We start from the raw sequence: 16,297 nt of genomic DNA, 5'->3' as shown, positions 1-16,297 counted from the left end.
CCATAATTGCTATTTCACAATCTCGTTTGGATGGGAGACACAGAGTTGGGGGGAGACAGAATATTTCTCCCTTACCCAGCCATTTGCTAGTAAATTGGCTGCTTTGTTGCAGTCGGATGTGTTTGGTATCGACTGCTGCTGATTTTCTGTTGAGCGCTGCTTGTTTGAGAGCTGTGTGTCGGCACCTGTCTGCCAGCTGTCAGGTGAGAGGACATTAAACGAGCCCCTGAGAGCCGCGGGTAATGACCGCTGATGGAAGGAGGAGCTCTGGCGACTAGCAGACACTCATGTGAAAAAACCTGACCTTTGCTTATGCCTCTGTGAGCCTCTCTGCTTACGTAAAGCTGAAGTCACCAAACAGAAACACAAAACTAATAACTCCATTGGTCAGAGGAGCAGAGAGTCCCACTGTAAAGTCAGAAGAGATTGATGTTTGTTACAGTGTTTCACTAGTCAGGACATCAAACTGCCAGTCCCATTAAAGTGATACACAAGAAACTGCTTTAAAATCAGCTTTAAAACCAAAATCAGTCTCATTAAAGAACACCTTCACGTACTTTTAAAAATAATAATTATTATGGAAATAAAATACTTGTGCAATCTACTAAATATAATGTTTTCGGACACTTACATCCGCACTCAAATGAAAATGTATAATAGTTTACATTTATGTTAAATTAAAGTTAATGAACTCTAGAGTGTTTTTGCTTCACTTACTGCGAATATGACTGAAGTACATTTTTATAAGTACGGTTGCACTTTATTTTACACTAAGTGTACTAACATGTACTTATAGTGTACTTACAGTGTATTTATCTAAGAAAGTTCTGGTAACACAAGGTAACTACATGGGGTAGGGTTAGGTTTAGGGGTAGGTTCAGGGTTAGTACCTAGTTATTACATAGTTATTGTAATTACTATAATAAGTACATCGTATGTACATGAGGAACAGGACTGTAAAATAAAGTGCTACCATAGGTAAAGCTTTCTAAAAATATACCATAACACTTTATTTTAAGATGTCCTTGCTGCATGTTACATGTACTTACTATTAAAATAACAATAAATGATGCATAACTATGCAATTATGCAAGTAACCAGAATCTGAACCATAACCATATAGTAAGTAAATGTAGTTAATCAATATAACTTAGTACTTATAAATATAATTACACTGTAACAGGACACCTTAATATAAAGTGAGCCAGTTGTTTTGTTTTGAGAATCTAAAGACGTCTAGCCGGAGGGAGGAAAACAGTCTTGACACAGACATGTGAAACAGCTTGTCATGTGAAACACTTTCTTTAATATTTATATCCATTTACACTAATTAGTGGAAAACACACAGATGGTGCAGCTTCACAATCTCTCAGACTGTGAATGTGAATGTCATCACAGCCAGCAAAAGAGAAGAAGCCCGCGTTTGTCTCTTTATGGCTTCTAGCCCTCAATTTAAAATGTGTTTTCCTCTGTTTTTTCTGTTGGATTGATGTTAAATGAGTGCTCTCTGATAATGAAAAAGAGGGGTATTAACTAGTGAAACAATAGTACTAAGGTACCATATGCCATGTGTTAAACGCTGTGAGACAGCTGTAATATCCCAGAGAGAAGACTCCGCTCAGACTAAATGTTTCCAGCCATCAGGAAAAAGACACTTTTCATGGACTGGCTTCCAGATGGAGGGCAGCGGTGTGTGTGTGTGTGTGTGTGTTAGACTATGAATAGACTGTATTAGTGTGCGATGGCATCTAATAATTCAGCATTAGACGTGTGATTGTGTTGCTATATAAACAGTACCCGTTTGTGTGTGCATAATATATGTGTATGTGCGTGTGTGTGAGTGTGTGCGTGGGTGCGTAGGTGGTTGCTAAGGTGTTCTGAGTGGTTGCCAGGGTGTTGCTAGGCCGTTGCTAGGTTGTTCTGAGTGATTTGTTGCTATGATGCTTTGAATTGTTGTTAACCCTAACCCGGAGCTGACATGCTTTGAGGTCAAATAAAGATGTACAAAATGTTCCACTAATAATTTTATAGAAAGATGTTTTAAAGAGCCACACAGGTGGGAAATCAAAAATGACCTGTATTACAGTGTATGATGTAGCTGTCCATCAATTAAATTAAACCAAAAAGTACACGATTTATAAAGTTATTGGCTTCTAAAGTAAGGAGTCGACTCTGAATCGCTGAAACGAGCCGTTATAGATTTCAAATCTTTTGCCCATCTCTATGTACGTCACTAGGAACACTTTGCATAATAATCTCCGCCTACCGTCTTGAGAGAAACTGACCTCTGACCTGCCCCCCCTCCCCCCCCCCACACACACACAGACGCTCTGGTTGGTGTGAGAGCATCATGTCGAGGAGACAGTGTGTTTTTAATTGTAAAGGCAAGTTTGTTTTATTTTCACTGCCAAAGAATGAAGATCAGAAGAACCAATGGCTAAAATTCATTTTCACCACAATACCAGAGCAGTACAACAAATACATTTTGTATGTGTGCTGTCTGCAGCCTGTCTGCGCTAATCTTCGTTTACAAACACGTTATTAAAATGAAGTGTAACTCCGTGAATACTCAACGAAGAGACATGAGAGAGATATCTATAGAAAGCTTGACATGTCTACTTTAAAACTAAACAAGTGCTGCCGAAAACAGATATTCTGTGATAAAGTAATCCATATGAAACAACGCGATGTCTGTTTTTCATTTCTCCCTTCATTATATCTAATGTGACCACGCCCCCGTGCTGAACGCGCTATTCAGATTCAAACTGAAGCGTGCAGCTTGAATACACACACACAGAAGAAAAAGCAGCGAGACTGTTCAAGTTTTTTAATTTACTGTTTGCTTCGCGATGAGAGGAATAAGACATAATTCACCCCAAACAGATGCTATCGCATAGTTTACCGTGAAGTTGTGTGCGGAACAACCAATCAAAACTATGTCAGTTGACCAATCAGAACACAGTATGCTACCGAAAGGTGGGGTTTAAGGAAACTGAATCTTTTGAACAGCTTCACGCGAACCGTTTGGGGATCTCTGAGAATTGAGGTAATTTTTAAATTATATTTGGACAAAATGACAATGTTTTTTAACCTTGGATGGATTTAAACCTAATGTACAGGACTTATAAACAGTGAAAGGAAGCTTAGAATTTTCATCTTACTGGCTCTTTAAATCATATGCTTACAATGCCAAAATAAGGCAATTCAATAAATAGAGAATTAATCTACCAGAATTAGTCTACCAGGTCTACAGACTGTGACTAAATGGATATTTTCTGCTGGTAACACTAAATTGTGTTCGCGCTGGTGCCACTACTAATCCACCTAACTGATACGCATTAGTATTCTGTTGTGCATTATAAACATGTATTAGATGGCAAAATCTCAATGAAACAGTGCTTTACGTTTGAAACCACGCGTTACACAGACTTTAATCACCTAAGCTCAAAATAAAAGAGTGCAGTGTGAGCTGAAGTGAATGTGTTTACTCCACTGATCAGAGCACTAAACAGCGCTGTGAGATCTAGTGATCTACTAAATATTTACCAGGCTTTTACTGTAGTAACATTGACAGTAACCATGGTATTGTAGCACAAAAGTAGAATATTCATCTTGAAGTAATGGAATATAATCACAGTATTTGTGTTAAGTCATATGAGTTGTTTGCATGTGTGCTTACACTGAAAGTCTTCAGTTCACTGTTTGTCAAAGCAAATATTATAGAAAGCATACCGTATTTTTCAGACTATAAGTCACACCTAAGTATAAGTCGCATCAGTCCAAAAATACGTCATGAAGAGGAAAAAAACATATATAAGTCGCATTTATTTAGAACCAAGAACCAAGAGAAAACATTACCGTCTCCAGCCGCGAGAGGGCGCTCTATGTCTTCAGTGTAAGCTACAGGAGCACTGAGCAGCATAGAGCGCCCTCTACCGGCTGGAGACGGTAATGTTTTCTATTGGTTCATTTCTATTGGATCATGTCAAATTAATTTTGATAAATAAGTCGCACCTGACTATAAATCGCAGGACCAGCCAAACTATGAAAAAAGTGTGACTTATAGTCCGGAAAATACGGTATATTTAGGCTACTTCTGATCATGGTAGTGAGGTGTGTACCTGTGGTCATCTTGATAGATGAGGCTGTTCACAGGTATTTGTGTTTCTGTACTTCTGTATGACCCATCTTTCATACACCAGTACATGTACTACACGACTAAACACATACTTTAAATACAGAGATAGTATGTTAAAAGCACATTTTAGTTCATATTCACGGTGTCCCAAAATAGCACAGTTGAGTTCACTTAGATTATCTTAAGTTTATTGGAATTTTTTTTTTTTTATATATATTCAGTACAAAATTATTGCATGAAAATAGTGCACTTTAAGTAGATAATGGAAGTGTAGGCTAGTTTTTTCTTTACCTGGGTGTTTGTCTCTCAGAAAAGGAAGCTCTTTTACGTTGACGAGTGTCCAGCAGCAGCACTGATGTGATGATTGGATCTGTTCTGTGAGGACACAGATGACAGCAGGAGGAGTCTGAGGAGCTAAGAGCATTCTCAAGAAGTGTGTTAGCCCACAGCGAGAAGACGGTCTGCACACACCTGAGCGCCGTTTGTGTAATCTCTTCTGCGTGTAGGAAGACTTTAGAGCAAATAATTACAAGGCCAGCAGTTGTGTGTTTCTGGCACGATGAATTGATGAAATTACGAGGCTCTGGCAGGCCCATGTTTATGCATCTCACAGAAGAAGTACGGTGGTCATCCGTTTGCCTACAGGTTGAAACTGCATGGGTTAAAGTTTGCGCTTGAATTTTTCATGTGCGTTTTCCTGGTGAACACACATGAGGAGGTCGGCTGTGTTTGTGTGTTTGGAGCGCACCGCTGCTGGCCATTTCCCCGTGTTTTCAAAGGGAAGCCGAGCAGCATCAGGTTGACTCCTCTGAGCTTCCATAAAAAGGCTCGGTTATACTCAGCTCATTACTATACGATGAGTATTGACTTTAGCCCACAGTCATGAACAGATAAAATGGTGTAAGGTCTCGTCCTAAGCGATTACTCAGAATTACAAATCCTGTCTGCATTCATGCTGAAGCAGGGTCCGGCGAACATCTGGATGGCTCCATGCGCTAAAAACACCCGTGTGCATTCATATTCCCCGGCCGTGCCGCCCACAGAAGCCCAGACACGCGCATAATGGCATATTCCTCTCTGACAGTTGAGTTTTAATTGGGGAGATGGGTAGACCGTGGGCCGCTGTCACATGGCTGGCGATTTGAGGCTTTCTGGGACAGGAACCTCCATGGGGCCTGTCAAGCCGTCCTGACTGCGCCGTGGGTGTCCCTGCTCATTTAGGATTGTGCAGACAAAGCACCAATTAAAAGAGGCCTTTAAACAATCGAATGAAACCCCCTGGGCTGATCCGACAGCCCACAGGCCCCGAGCTGCAGGAAAACTGTGTGATTAGGAATCCACATCCAGATAGATCATCTTAATTCTTACTGGCTCTATCAGTGTCTGTCTACAGGAGACACAGACGGGACTCTCAGTTGCATGAGATCGCCCTGCTTGGTGGATGATTTTGGCTGTTTTTTTGTTTGTTTTTTCAATCCAAATATTTCTAATGCGCCATTTTGTTTCAGTATGTTATTTTGAAGCGAAATAATTGTGCATTCAATGTAAATCAATGTCGAGTTTTTGGAAGAGCACTATAAAAATGAATTATTATCAGCTTGTGTTTAAGTTTGTGAATATATTCCTCTTTCTCAGCCTGCTACATGCAAAATAAACACAGATAAATTATAATTTTAACTTCTTAATATTTTATGCATTTACTGTTGACTGCATTAAGCTCAAGCATCCAGCACTGTTTTAAATTATAAGATTTATTGGTAATCTTAGCTGCATCCTGTTAGCACGCCACGTTTGATGTTGTAATTTCACAGTAGGCATAAACACAGGTTTAAAGACTCGTTCTCGCCCCCTACAGATTCGGCTAGGTATACATCTGCATTAAAATATCAAGGTAAAGTCATCATAGCTTGTGTAGTATGGACCCAGCTCCCAAACCAACTCTGAGAATAGATTAACGGCAATATCTTTTTTATCGCCCGATAAGAGTCTCACGTTAACTCAGCATGTTAACGCCGATAACGGCCCACCACTAATAAAATCACACACAAATCACTTAAAATGTTTTCATTCAGTTCAGTGGCAGATGTTGAGGATCGAGTTTGCACACATTTTCTGCAGCTCTTCTCATTGAGTTTGTTTTATTCTAAACGGAAACCTGAAGACTAGGCCCTACCTTGGAAAGCAACAGCTAATTAGCTGAAAAAAATATGTGTTTATGTTTAGAATAGCATCAGAAATAAAAAATAATAAGCAGCTTTGCTTTCAGAGCTTCTTTCAGTCTGAACACGGACGGAAAACAGGACTCACGTCTGATTGCATTTATGCATCTACTGGAGTTTGTGCGTCTGGCGTGACGTGAATATTCCTCACCAAACTGATGAACCCTGGATTTTTAAGAAGAGAGAATGTCTTTAATGTATATTTTAGTCACTCTCCTCCATTCCCCTCCTCTTATACATCAAGTCCATATGCCAGCTCCATATGGCCCAGCGCCCTGCCCTGACAGCCTGATGGAGAGAGATCATCCATCACCCGCCATCCACTGCTCACTCGCCCAGGGTGGAGAGAGAGCCTGACCCCCCCCCTCACACACACACACACACACACACACACACACACACACACACACACACACACACATGCTGAGGAGGTTCGAGACTCAGAGCCATTCACAGCTTGTCCTAGAGGGGGAGATGTTGGCTTACAATCCAGACTCTGAGACTCAGGGTGGGGTCCACACACACACACACACACACACACACACACACACACACACACACACACACACACACACACACGCTGACACATCAAGATGAACATCAGCATTTGAAATACACCTGATGGGATCTCCTACCTAGATTTCATAATCCTCTCTAATGATTTCTAAACATAAAACTCAAGTGCTCTGCTTTCATATAAATATTCTAATATTGATAACATTTTTATTATTTGTCCCCCATTTATTTTTTCATTTATTTATTATTTGTATTTGTTTACCATTTTATTACTTAATTTTATAAGAAACATTTCGAATTTTTATTTAATTTATCTTTAAAAAAATATACATATTGAAAAAAAAATATATATATATATGTGTGTGTATATATACGTGTGTGTCTGTGTGTGTATAAACTAGTAAACTTTACAAAATACAGAACAGAATTAATATTAAAATGAGCTAAATTAAAACAGAATAGCTATATTCCCAGCAGCTAAGCTCATAATTTAGGAATAATTAAAGCACTATTTGATGATTTGATGACACACACATTTTCTGGAGGACAGGATTAAACGCAGCAGTGTGTGTGTGATGGTGTGAGGAGGACATCTAAACAGCACATGCATGTAGAGTATATTTATAATGTTTCAGTGTGACACATGCACAGGAGAAAGGTGAAGACGAGGAGCTCTCACAGGAGAATCATCTAACCATTACACGCTCTGAAACAGGAGGTGCTGCTTTACTCTGCATGTCCCGATGGTTACAGAAGACGTCGGCCGGGGAATAAGACTACGAGTAACCTTAAACCCATTCAAAATAATCATACTCATTTGTAAGATGTTCTGGAGATCACTTCCTCTCTGCAGCTGAACGGGTGACAGTCGATCCGCTCTGTGGCGCTCTGATAGCATCAATTATTAAGCGTGTGTTAGGGGAGCAGGCGACTTCAAGGTAATATGTGGTCTTGTTATTTGCTTCTACCTTTTGTAAGCGCTCAGATTTAATTAAGGCTGCGGGACAGACTGTTTTTAGGCTGAGCTCAGGACTCACACTGACTGATGTTCTCTAGCATTTCCACAGCCACTTTTTGTTGTTCAGATTCTTCAGTTATATGTCATATTTTTCTTTTTCATTTGCGGCTCATTAGATGATTAAAAAGGCTTTATGGAATTATTATATCAGCAACCTTTGAACAAAAATTCTTTAAAAAATGTAACAACATAATATTGTCTGTAACATACATAACCAGACATGATTTTATTTTTATTACATACATTTAACATACAAATATAATAATACATTTAATATCCTTAATTTTCCTTTTCCTTTAATAACATTGTTTTGAAACTGATTTTTAGAGATATGCTAATTTTTATTCCAGCTCATTCCATAATTCTTCTCCTTTATATATATATATATACACGGTGTCAGTCAGATTTTGTTTTCTAAGACATCTCTTCTACTCACAAAAGGCTGCATTTATTTGATCAGAAATACAGTAAAACTGTGAAATATTATTACAGTTTAAAATCACCTGGTTTCTGTGTGAATCTGTGTTAAAGTGTAATTTATTTTCTGTGATGCTCCGCTGTATTTTCAGCATCATTCCTCCAGTCTTCAGTGTCACATGATCTTCAGAAATCAGAATAATATGATCATTTACTGCTCAACAAACATTTCTGATTATTAATTGAAATCAGTTGTGCCGACAATATTTTTGTAGAAAATGTGACATTTATTTTTTTCAGGAATCACAGATGAATAGAAAGCTCAATAGAGCAGCACTGATTTGAAACAGAAATCTACTGTAACATTATTAATGTTGGCATTAAGCATACTTGCTTAATAAATGTATAAATAAATAGTTTTATTAACACAGAGTGTGAGTGTAAACAAAGCAATGCGTGTGTCTTTACTGATATGGATGTGAGTTCGGTGTGACGCAGGCCCATGTAAACACTCATCAAGAGCAGAGAAGCTGATGTGGTCAGTGTTGTCCAACATGTGTCAGGCGTCATGAGGAGGGAAATCATTCATTCAGAGTGTGCTCCTGACCTCTTAAACAGTCTCCGTCCCACCACAAACACTAACTCTATTGATCAAACATCCCAGCAGCGGATGGATCAGTGTCCCGTCTGAAGGATCACTCTCATGTCACACCTTCACCAGACGTTTGTGTTTTATTTTCATGCCATCATAACCTCACAGCCCTACAGTATTTCAACCCAGTCACAGCGAGATAACTGTTCAGAATCACATTTTACTTCCCCAATATTAGTTGTCCTTATTTTTCATGTCCTTAGTGTGCATTCCTTACAGTGATGTAAGTCATTTTCCATAACAGGGTGGATTACTGAGACTCATTTAGATATCATCACATAATGAAATACAGATATCACCACAGCACTTTACACAGAAATATTTCACTACAATACAACATTTAATGCAAGGTTTTTTTTCCAAGTCAAACTACTAATAAGAATGGAGAGAGTTGTACTTACTATTGCAATTATTCTGATTGAATACATACCAAATGTTGGTAGAATTATTAATTTATTTATTACACTAGAAAAAAATCCTACTTCAGCTACTTCAACTTTAAAAAGTTCATTTGCAGCCGTAAATTTGTATGAATAATCAAATTGGCTGTGCAATTCATTTCAACTGAAATTATAATGAACTGACTTCTAAAATGGAGATGAAGTTGAAGTTGAGCTCAATCTGATCATTTCAGTGTGTATAACTTGTGTAGATCAACCCGATTACTGTGACACAATTCTGTTTGTGACCGTATGATTCTCTCTGTGTATAGCAGGATTTCATTATGTTTCATTCATATGCATAATCAAAAGATCAAGTCTGTTAAATATTTCTCAGCAGTATATTAGAGCAGTAGTCCATTCTGTTACACTTATATGCATACAGTGCACGTTCATAAAGCAGTATATATGATATAGCATATCTCAACTGCTTGACTGTTGATATCATCAAAAAATACAACGATCATTCAGCTCTAGTCTGATAAAGGCAAATATAACGCATCGAGGTTTAGAGGAAGCCGTCAGCCGTCGGTGAGCAGCAGCTTGTGTTTCCTCGTCTCTCTGTCTTAAAGGTGTTTGTGTTGTAAGCAGTTTTTCAGGTTTCCTCCAGTCCAGCCGCGGGCAGACAGTATATTAATACACACTTTTTTTGTAGTTGCTTTATTTTTTGCTTGAACACCCCCAAATCTTTGACCTTGTTTTCTTTATTTGTTCCGTTTTCCTGCTCAAGCTAAAAAAGAAATGCCAATTTTCAGCTGCCTTGTCTTAAGGCCAGACGTGTGTGTGTGTGTGTGTGTGAGAGAGAGAGAGAGAGGGAGAGAGCACCGGCTGCAGAATTAATCTCTGGTGAATGCGTTCCCATAGCAGGTGGTCCGTCTCACACACATCTGGACGCTGTGATGCTCAGATAACCTCTGCTATTTACAAAGCACAAACTCTGTTTGGACAAAGACTCCATAAGCTGCCCGCGTGCCAAAACCAACTTCTCTTTCTCATCCATGCTCAGCCCTCCAGACCTGGGAAACGTCCCCAGATTACCCTCTCGCTCTATAATAAATGCAATTAAATCAGACTGAATTAAATCTCAGTGTATATTCCAGTTTCTAAAGCATGAAATGTATGCTCATGAGGCATTGCTGCATTTTTTTGCAGTTCACGATGTATAAACAAACTGTTCCTCACGCAGCAGAGCTAGTGTGATATCAGTCCTAAAGTAGGTCAGACGCAGTAAAGACAATCCGCTTCACACTCTTTATTTACAGCGCAGTCCACAGTCCAGTGACTATGTTAACACAGGGTCATTTAATCAGATGTGTCCTTTCACTGAGACCTCATGCATTATTTACCCACAAACACTGAGACTCATGACGGAGGAAACAGAAAGCAAATAACTGCTGCACACACAGTGTCCACTGAGATGAATGGGAATGTTACAGACCTTCCTTCTGCTGTGGGTCTGAGTCTAATGTACTGGTCCAGATGATCTGTGCTTTCCCATGTGCTGTACACTCTACACTTACTGTAATAGACAATGTGTGCTGTGTGCATGATGCTGTTCTCAGATCTGTTCTCTACAATATACACACATTCCTGTGGCTAATGGATCAGCAGTAATTGAAGGAAAGCATCTGGTTGTGTCCTGAATCTATTCAATAAAATATATTCTGTAAAACAGTCCATTCAATAACAGAAACTCAAAGGTTTCAATGATGCTTTGAAGAGACTAAAAATATAAAAGGACAAAATGCAAAAAATGCTTACATATATATATATATATATATATGAAATCTCAGGAATAAATTTAAACGACATTAGCTGTAGATGGATAAAGTTCAAGTTTATATTAGTTAGATATTAGTTAAAGATAGCTATTTAAAATCGAAAAAAATGTTTCACAATATAACTGCTTATAAGCAGAAAAGATTTCTTCAAAAACATGAACAATCTTACTGTTCAAAACTTTTAACTATTATATATATATATATATATATATATATATATATATATATATATATATATATATATATATATATATATATATATATATCCTATAGAGAGTGCATGCAAATACTTAAAGGATTACTTCACCCCAAAACGAAAATTGTGTCATTAATCACTTACCCCATGTCCAAGCCCGTAAAAGCTTTGTTCATCTTCGGAGCACAGTTTAAGATTTTTTTAATGAAAATCAGTAGGCTTGAGACTGTCCCGCAGACTGACAAATAAATAACAGTGTCAAGGTCCAGGAGAGTATGAAAAGCATCGCCAGAATAGTCCCATCTGCCATCAGTGATTCAATGGTAGCACTTTATTTTACAGTCCTGTTCCTCATGTACATACTATGTACTTATTATAGTAATTACAATAACTATGTAATAACTAGGTACTAACCCTGAACCTACCCCTAAACCTAACCCTACCCCATGTAGTTACCTTGTATTACCAGAACTTTCTTAGATAAATACACTGTAAGTACACTATTAATGCATGTTAGTACACGTACTGTAAAATAAAGTGCAACCGATTCAACCGTAACGTTAAGTGATGAGAATACTGTTTGTACGAGAAGAAAAATAACCACTTTATTCAACAATTCCTGTCCTCTGTGTCTCTCCAAGTCAGAGTAGAGCCATTTTGGACAATATGAGCTGTACGCAGGCAGCATACACTCTTCTGTGACTATTAATATTAATCTATTAATCAGTGCGTATATGTGTAATTACACTGTAACAATGTCACCTTACAAGAATGATTACATTTATTTATTTATATATATATATATATATATATATATATATATATATATATATATATATATATATATATATATATATATATATATATATATATATAGTATCTTTAGTATAATATTCATGGAAATTTGAATGGTCCCAATATGAGTAGCACAGTGATGGCATTTTACTGGAGCTATATTATTTCCCTGAAGTAATGCATGATTATGTTTCCATTAAAGAGAAACAAAAAGAGAAATAGCATATGAGTTAATGACTAAACGACAGAACAGGACAAAGACACACACACACACACACACAGACACACACACACACACACACACACACACACAGAGACACACACACTCAAACACACACACACACACACACACACACTCACAAACACACTCACACGCACTCACACACACACTCACACGCACACACACACACACACACACACACACACTCAGTCGATCGGTCAGATATGATGGCAGACAAGCACTAGTTCTGCTAGAATAGATTCAGTCTTATAGCAGAGGGAGAGACCTTCGCATTAATTGCTGTGAAATTTATCAGCATACTGCAGCAAGTAAGGAAATGAATTGATCAGAAAATCAATGGCTTACTCCAGCTCTGGTATAAATGTAGCTAATGCTTAAAATCCCCTGCAAATCTGCTGAGAATAGCGCGCGGGGGGAGGACGGAGGCGGAGGAGAGAGGATCATCAATCACCGGCGCGTGACACACAATGAAACCTGACCACAGCCCGGGATGTTTTAATACAGCATCCATTAAAGCCCTCAAATAAATTGCAATTTGGAAAACAGAACATAATACCAGCCAAGGTTTCCTCATCCATCTTGCGGCCTGTCGTGTAATGTAATTGCATTGTTAATTTATCCCAGTATTTCCTCGCTACACCATTTCTCCTGCTCTGTTTAATTTCCCAGTAGAGCGAGTGTTTGGGTCCGGCCGTCCGCTGCCTCATGCTAATGTTTCTGCTTAGCACTAGCTGCATTAGCACCGGGCTCTGTGGCACTTCATCGATGACTTAGGACCAGTTCTGTCAGCTTCATCTGGTTCTGGGGTGATAGAGGTACCGATCGCGCTGGGACACAAGGCATTGTGGGTACTGTTGAGCTCAGCAGAGGCAGATCATTGACAGAGACCGATCTGAGACTGTTAGCGACATCAACAAACAGAGATGCACAGTACTGAGATTAGTGCTCAGTGAACTGATACCAGGGCTTCATTATGACTCTTAAAACACAACCCTCAGTCCAACCTAACAACAGCTGGAATTATGGATTTCCTTGTTTCATAATTATTTTATTTACTGCAATTATTTAACTACATTGCTAGTATTTGTCCCAGCTTTCAATTAAATTTCATTTGTTTTTTATTTTTTATTTTATTGAATTCTCAAAATATAAAAATGCAGTAAATATGTTGCAACCTAGCAAATTAAAAACATATGTACAAAGTGCTGCAAACAATAATAAAGACATATCCCAAAATGGAGCAAGATGAATCAAAAGCACCCCCCCCCCCCCCTTTATACAGTTCCATATAGTCTAGATGGAAATAGTGGTCCATGTGCATCCCCGGCTTTTTTTATGCCACCTGATTTTTTAAAAACCTTAAAGTGTCTATTTTCGTAATCTGCCAGGTGCCAAGCTGAAATAATGTCCCAAAGGGTTCTTTTTTAACCCTTTGCTGCACCCGACCGGAACCCGAAAAATCTAAAAGTGAAATAGAAAGTGGCATAACATTAGAAGTAAACAACATACAGAGACAAATGAACACATTTTCCCATACAATTCTGACCCCAGGAATTTAATGGAATGGTTTATTATTTTTGACATTTGACAACATATTGACCTTATTTCTGGACAAAAATAGCACTGGTTAAGAGTTGTTCTTATTTTAAGTTTCTAAAAGTATAATTGCTCTTTCAAATTATACCCACCCAGCCTTCCCATAAACACTATTTTGTATATACTGTACATATACTGTATGTGGGGGCTTCAAATCTGTGACAGCGAGGGCCCATGGAGTCAGAAAGGTTGTGAGGTGCTATTATAAACGGCCATGAACTACCTTATTTCAACTCTGTTATTTTAATTGACATACTGTAGACATTTGTCATTCAAACCTGTTACATTCATTATTTAGCAAAAATAATGGTGTTCCGTGGCACTATAACAAACATCACTGCACCACACTGCTTCTGAACATATCACTGAATGTTAGACTGCAGAGGAACTATCATGTGGTCAGAAAGGCTTTGGTGATGTCAGATCGATCTTAAAGGTCCATATTCAAATAGACAGCATATCTTCATGTAACACACATGACAGTAAAACAGGACGGCTTCCTATATATGAAAGGTATAAAAGAGATTCTTATCCTATAATGAAATACTTGTATGACAAAACATTCAAACTTCAAAGATAAAAGTTCACAGTTTATGTAAGTCTCCCTGTTGTTAATATTTTTCGATCAGTATGTTATGAATGAAATTGGCTAAGATACATGTTGGTAATGCAGTCTGTATGAACAGTTTTGAAAATGTTGCTTCAGTATTAAACAATGCTTATTAGTAAAAAAACACTGTAATCAAGCGGCTACAGCTAACCTGAAGCTCAGTTTATGAGAGGTCATTGTATTCATCTTAACGGGGCTATTTTATTATCACCTGGCATCAGTTGGCGATGTGCAGAGGAGCTGTCAGCACACGAGCGGCGTGATCAAAGCCTGACAGCAGAGCCGGAGGAGACCAACCGCAACAGAAAACAAAGCCTTCACTGTCAGGGAGAGAGAGAGAAACAGAGCATCCTCACCTACACATCATCAAACCACCATGTGATTGACGAACAGAAAACCCTGACATTACAAAATAACACACAATGATGCTTTCTGGAGCTCGTTTTGACCTCTGTGTTTAGCAGAAATATGAGATTGTTTCTGGTTCATCATCTGATTATTATAAAGTTAACTGTCACCCATGATGAAATAATTTTGCAGATTTGTTCATATAAATATTTGGTTGTGGGGTTGTCTTGGAAAGACTTGGAAGACGTTCTCCATCGTCTCAGAAAATTCTTCTATTTTTTACACGTATGTGAGTGTGATACTGTCATTCTTCAGTACAAGGTACAAGTGTTAATCTACAAATTTAAAGACAAAGTCGCTGCATCAAACAAGAATTTGCTCAAAGGTTGTACACCAAAATAATTGAGAAACTATATAAATCAACTTAGAATTGCAATTAGAGGTGCCAATGATTAATTGCAATTAATTGCATCCAAAATAAAAGTTATTTTTTGCGTAATATATACATGTGTGTACTGTGTATATTTATTATGTATATATGAAGACAAACACATACACTCTATATTTAGTAAATATTGATATGTATTTACATGTATATATTTATATTCATAAAAAGTATATATATATATATATATATATATATATATATATATATATATATATATATATATATATATATATACCACTCTTTGTTGTTGTAAGTGGAGCTGCTGTGTCGCAAAAAAAAATGTCAGACTCAGTCGGACAATGTATTTATTGCATCGTATGGTTTTGCACTGTATAGAATGTTCATGACAGCACTGACAGCACAGCTGACAGCACATTTGGTCTTGACACACGAGATCTGATAGACATGTAAGTATGGCCTGCTGTGAGCACATTTTGTTAATTTCAGTTGTTACATAAAAAAAAAAAAAAAACAACAACAAACAAACATAAAATTATCGGACAAAGACAGACAGCACAGACTTGAACTTAAATGCAAGGGATAATTGGAGAAACACAGGTGTACAGAATGACTAATTAACTAAACTAGGACAGGAACACGACCAAATAAGGACAAACAGGAACAGAAACTGGGTCAAAACATGACATAGGCCAGTCAAGAATCCTGACAATATGCACCCTCCCAGACGGTGCATCATCACACCACAGCAACAACAGAGGGAGGTGTGAGTGGGTAGTTGGGAGGAGGTTCCTGAGGAGGATGGATATCCGGGAGGAGGCCGACAGACAGACAGACACCAGGGAGGAGGCAGGAGGGACCTGGAGCAGGAGGATCCCAGCAGGTCCCAAGCCACAGCTATAACAGCGGCCCACGGTGGAACTG

This window comes from Carassius auratus, chromosome 17 (genome assembly GCF_003368295.1).
Source record: "Carassius auratus strain Wakin chromosome 17, ASM336829v1, whole genome shotgun sequence".
NCBI classification, from domain to species: Eukaryota; Metazoa; Chordata; class Actinopteri; order Cypriniformes; family Cyprinidae; genus Carassius; species Carassius auratus.
Note: the sequence above shows the minus strand (reverse complement) of the source record.